At 44.3% G+C, this 5,724-nt stretch overlaps 1 pseudogene; it reads left to right on the top strand.

Moving 5' to 3' along the window:
* The first annotated feature begins 4,521 nt into the window (after nucleotides 1-4,521).
* On the top strand, nucleotides 4,522-5,482 carry LOC118926151 (olfactory receptor 2T11-like; annotated as a pseudogene).
* The last annotated feature ends 242 nt before the right edge of the window (nucleotides 5,483-5,724 follow it).

The raw sequence follows: 5,724 nt of genomic DNA, 5'->3' as shown, positions 1-5,724 counted from the left end.
GACACACATTACAGAGGATTCCCTTCAAATCCCATCCTTGAAAGGAAATATGATATCATCTTTACAGGGCTGCAATCTAGTGTTGTTTGAACTGACGGAAGCCTAGGGGCAGGTCTCCTGGATGTGGCACTGTTATGTCTCCTTAGAGATGGAAGTTTCCCTCAGCGAGATATAAGTCTGGGGCCTGCAAGTCTTTCTCATGGTATATCAGGTAAACACTTTTCTTCCCATGGGACCTCAGCAGGAAGCCAGGCAGCCAGTTAGAAGCACTGCATGCAGATGAAAGATGGCTAGGCATTGCCCTGGAGTTTGAATGCCTTTTGGATTTCTGGAAACAATTAACTTCCTTTTGTTACTTTACAACATTGTTGACAACTTTTGACCAGAAATTCAAATTACTGTTAAGTGTGATCCTGGCCTTGCAGCCTGTATTCCTTGGATTTTTCTTCCCTGGTTGTAAACCTAACTGATACTTAAAAAGATAGTGTGCATTTGGGTGTCAGTTGAACTTAATTGTGGTAAGTAAGGAAAACAAAACCTGAGCCCTTGAGCCAAGACACAGGCCCACCACTTGCCCACTTTTAATCTCAGTTTCTCCAGCTGCAAGACGGTGATAATCACAGTACGTGACTCCATGGGTGTGCTCTGCAGAGTGACTACATCAAAACACAATGATGAGGAGCATAAAGAAACAATGCCTGGCACAGATTTAGCACTAACATATTATTAGGAACGTGCTTCAGTCATACTTACCCTCTGCAATCAGAACTCAATATTCATATGGTTATGTTTAAAAGTTGATAAAATTATTTATTTGTATGGCAGCTGCATCAAGTTACCACAAACTCATTGGCTTAGAATGACACAGCTGATTGTCTTACAGTTCTAGAGCTCACAAGTCTGACATTAGTATTGCTGGGCTGAAATCAAGGTGTCAGGGGAGTCTGCACTCCTTTCTGAAGGCTGTAGGGGAGAATCCACTACCTAGCCTTTCTCAGATTCTGGAAACCACTCACTGCCTTGCCTGCAGTCCCTCCACCTTCAGAGCCAGTGTTTGGATCCTGGGGAACCATCTGTACATGACGCCGCATCTCCCCCTCTGTCTCCTGCCTCCCTCTTCCCCCATCCCTCTTTTGGGACTTTCGTAATTACACTGGACCCAACAGGACATTCCCAAATTATCTCCCATCTCACCACCCCTAACTTAATCACATCTGCAAAATAGGAAGGGAACATATTCATGATCTGGGTATTAGAACAAAGCACCTTTGACTGGGGACGTTATTCTGCCTAGCACAAGTGGATTTATTTTAACACTGTTAAGCCTATTATAGCTTTGCAAAATTTTAAAATGACATATTAATAGTAACATTTTAAGATACTTTTTTGATAATAGGAAACACATGGAAACTTTCTCTTAAGAAAAATCATACATTAGTTTTTTTCTCCTTTTATGAGTATCTCACAGATTGAGTTCCAACCATATTAACATCCACAATACAAACTCTGGATGGATGACAGCATCTGAAGTTACAATTATCTTTCATACAATACCTGGGATATAGTGGATGAAAAGCTGTCACAACAAGGGCAGATTCAGAAGAGAAAGAAAGTGGTGAGCCCATTGTTTGCTGTACTTTGTGTTGACATGTGACTTTATCTAAGATGGTATAGTAAGTCCCAGAAAGTGATTGTCTCAAAATTGTATATATAACCTTAGAAATTTATGTTTAATTCCTCTTTCCTTAAACTAAGTTTCTTATTAGAAAATATGGATGTATCCTATTTTACGGGAAGCTCATTTTGGATTGAAGATACACACAAGGGCCTGCCATTTAATACATTTTATTTTCCTTTACTACATTATGTATAACATACCCAGGTGTATTTTAAAGAATTTTTATTAGAAGGGCATCACCCTAAACAGAAAAAAAATTTTTAAAGTATCACATAGATTGTAAATGTTTAGCAATCATTCATTTAAACATTGAAAAAAGTATTTGCCAGATCCCAGGCATTCTTTTATATGGTCAAAGCACCCAAAAAACAGAATAGGCAGACACCCTTGCTTGCATTGAACTTACTGTCTAGCAACAGTAGACTAATAAAAAATAAGATGAATATATATGTGAGGTGTGTTAAGAGATGTGAAAACCTGAGTCATCAAGTCCAGTAAGAAGGGGCTTCTCTGAGAAGGCGGGTCCGGAGTGAAGCCCTAAAGGGCACGAGGGTGAGACTGGGCTCAGATGCAGGGAGGAGTCTTGGGCCTGGGTCACAGCGTGGGTAAAAGCCACGGGCTCAGGGTGAAGGATCCAGCAAGGAGGACGTGGGGTCCGCAGCACCAGGGAGAACACAATGGAGGAGGCAGGAGATGATGAGAGGGTGAAGGGTCACAGCAAGGCAGGCTTCGCGTGGGTCCTGAAGCGCCAGAGCAGTTCTGAGCAGGATGACTTGGTCTTATGTAGGTCTTTCAACATCACTTTGCTTTCTCTAAAAACACAGAGATAAAGGGAGATAGCAGAAAAGGTTCTGGAATAACCTGAGTGAAATAGGGTGACTAGAACATTCATGAAGCCTCAGCAGTGTCTTACCCTTTTGTGACATTGTAATGCATAAAAAGAGGTACATGTGTGTGCTTTGTCGCCATTCTGGCACAGACCCCTAGAACCCTAGGGATTGCCTAAATGAAAAGAGCTATGTAGGTGTCTTTTGTTATTCACAGAAAGGCCCTTCAGAGCAACCCACGAGTTCACGGTAGTGAGGTGATGCATGAAACTCTGAAGGCTCACAGCTCATTGCCAGGAAGCTGACCATATGATCAGAGGTCGGGAGTTTTCAACACTCACCTCCAAGGTCTCCCAGAAGACAAGAGGAGCTAAAGGATCAATCAATCACCAATGGCCAATGATTTGATCAATTATACTTAAATAATGAAACCTGTAAAAATCCAAAATGTGATACAGGGAGCTTCTGGTTGGAGCACAGGTGGAGTTGCTAGGAGGGCGACGCACACCCGTGGAGGGCAAAAGATATCTGCATGCCACCCCACAGCTCGCCTCATGCATCCTCGGTCACTCCCCAGCTTTAAGCTAGTCAGCCTAGTAAGTAGATTATTCTCCTGAGTTCTATGAGACACTTTGGAAAATTACATGAACCTAGGAAGGGGGTCATGGGAACTTCCTCCTGAAGCCAGCAGATCAGAAACACGAGTGACTGAAACTGGTGTCCCAGGTCAGACCCTTGTGCTTGCAGTTGGCACAGAAGCCACAGGCAGGCTTATGGAAATGGGCACTTAGCCTGTGAGATATCAGACTGACTCCAGGCAGACACTGTAAGAACTGAATGAAGTTATAAGAAACCCAGCTGCTGTCTGGAGAGTGGAAAATCTCTTGGTATTGGAAAGAAACCCCCATAAACCTGGTGACCAGAAATGTCAGAGGTGAAGCATGGACAGCAGAGCAGAGACGCAGGAGGTGGTCTCACTGCACACACTTCACTTCCTGCGTTTTTTTCTTTTGTTAACCTTTAGCCATTCAAATAATAAATCAATTGCCCTTTTCTCCAATTACTATTGACTTAGCCTGACTGTTAGAGAGAAAGGTAGTTGTGAGAAGCTGGGGAAGAGGAAGTTAGAGTTCAAGGAAAAAATTGCCCCCACTGCCCAAGCAGGGGGTTCCACGAGGAGACCACAAAGGCTCTGCAGGGAGAAGACTGTTTGTCTGTCGCTACCAAGCCAACCCGTCCCAGCCAGGTCCCCACACAGGGGAGATGAAACAAAATTAAGAACCACCCAAAACATAGCTCCTCGTGATCTCATTAAAATAAAATTGCTGTTTTGCTCCCCTCCGTGGGCATTTCTGTGTGCACTTTGGGAAGACATACATACCAAGAGGAATGGGTGTAGAACTCTAGCTGTCTGTGAAATGACCTCACTCTGTCAATCAAAAGAGGTGCCTCGGGGCTTGGTCATGGTAAACAGAACCTCCCCTAAAAGTTCAGGGCCTTTGTCTGCCTTGACTCTAGCCTGCTCCTCCCTTGGAGTGGATTCAAATAAAAGTGTCACTCTGCTTCACTACTGTGTCTCTGCCCTTCACTTTGTTGTTGTAGGGACAAGAACCTGAGATCAAACCCCACCTGGAACACTAGTATGGATGGGACATCATTCTGGAAGCCAGAAAGGCAGAATGCAGAGGACAGATACAGTTAAAACTCTCATATAGTTATATCAAACACCAACTTTACTATGCAATTAGCCAAATCTGTACATTCAAACATGATCATAAACAAAATATATGAAGGGTTGTTCTCCAACAGGAGGAAGAGGTCTATAGTCACTGAGTTATGGATGTGTCTCTTGGTCTGCTTCTCTCTAGCATCTGTCTTGAAAGATGCCATCCTGACAAGTACCGTCTGAGGCGTCATCTCCACTGCAAGTTTCTCTCATTGAGAAAGTTATTTCTTTCCTCTCCATCCTTAATCTCCATGGCTTCCTGCTCCCTGGAGCTTTCATAGGCAACGTCAATGAAGAATAGAACTTTGTCAGCAGACTTTATCCTCCTGGGGCTTCAGGTAAACAGCAAAGCTGCAGGAATGGTCTTTGCAATTATTTTTGCTATTTTTGTGGTGGCTGTAACTGCAAATATGGTCATGATATCCTTGATTCAGGTGGACTCCCACCTCCACACCCCCATGTACTTCCTGCTCAGCCAGCTGTCTGGTGATGGACACTGTTTTCATTTGTACTATTGTCCCAAAGCTCCTGGTTGACATGGTTTCTAAGGAGAAGACCATTTCCTTTGTGGGCTGTGGCACCTAGATCTTCCTCTATTTGACCATGATCGGCGCAGAGTTCTTCCTCCTGGGCTGCATGGCCTATGACCGCTATGTGGCCATGTGTGACCCTCTGTGGCACCCTGTCCTGATGAACCGCAGGGTGTGTCTTCTGCTGGCTGCTGGTGCCTGGTTTGGTGGGTCCCTGGATGGCTTGCTGCTCACGCCCATCACCATGAATTTCCCCTACTGTGGCTCCCGCCTCATCAACCATTTCTTCTGTGAGATCCCTGCAGTTCTCAGGCTGGCCTGTGCTGACACATCCTTGTATGAACCCCTAATGTGCATCTGCTGTGTAATCATGCTGCTCATCCCCGTCTCTGTCATTGCAGCCTCCTATTCCCTCATCTTGTTAACTGTCCACCACATGTGCTCCCCTGAAGGCTGGAGAAAGGCCTTTACTACGTGCTCTTCCCACTTGACTGTGGTCAGCATTTTCTATGGGGCTGCCTTCTACACGTATGTGCTTCCCCAGTCCTTCCACACCCCTGAGAAGGACAAGGCAGTGTCAGCCTTCTACACCATTGTCACACCCATGCTTAACCCTCTCATCTACAGCCTCAGAAACAAGGACATCACAGGGGCATTTAGAAAGACATTTGTACAGTGCTCTTCCAAAAGCGCCCACAAGGGATGCTTAGAGCTCCAGTGACCAAGAAAAATGTCTCCAAGGAACATCCTCTATGTGCCCTGTTTCACAAGAGACTGTTGGTCAGCTATCAGAGATTATTTACATTTGGCAGTTAAGATGATTTACCTTAGCTTGTGACTTTTTCCTGGGGGTGAGGGAGACCCACAATGTTTAATTATTTAAGCAGAGACTTTCTGCTATCAAAAATAATGTATTATTAATTAAGTTAAAGATTTCATCTGATCTAGGTCATTTGTTTCTCA

The sequence above is a fragment of the Manis pentadactyla genome, chromosome 13 (assembly GCF_030020395.1).
Source record: "Manis pentadactyla isolate mManPen7 chromosome 13, mManPen7.hap1, whole genome shotgun sequence".
Classification (NCBI taxonomy): Eukaryota; Metazoa; Chordata; class Mammalia; order Pholidota; family Manidae; genus Manis; species Manis pentadactyla.
Note: the sequence above shows the minus strand (reverse complement) of the source record. Positions and strands in the feature narration are given on the sequence as shown.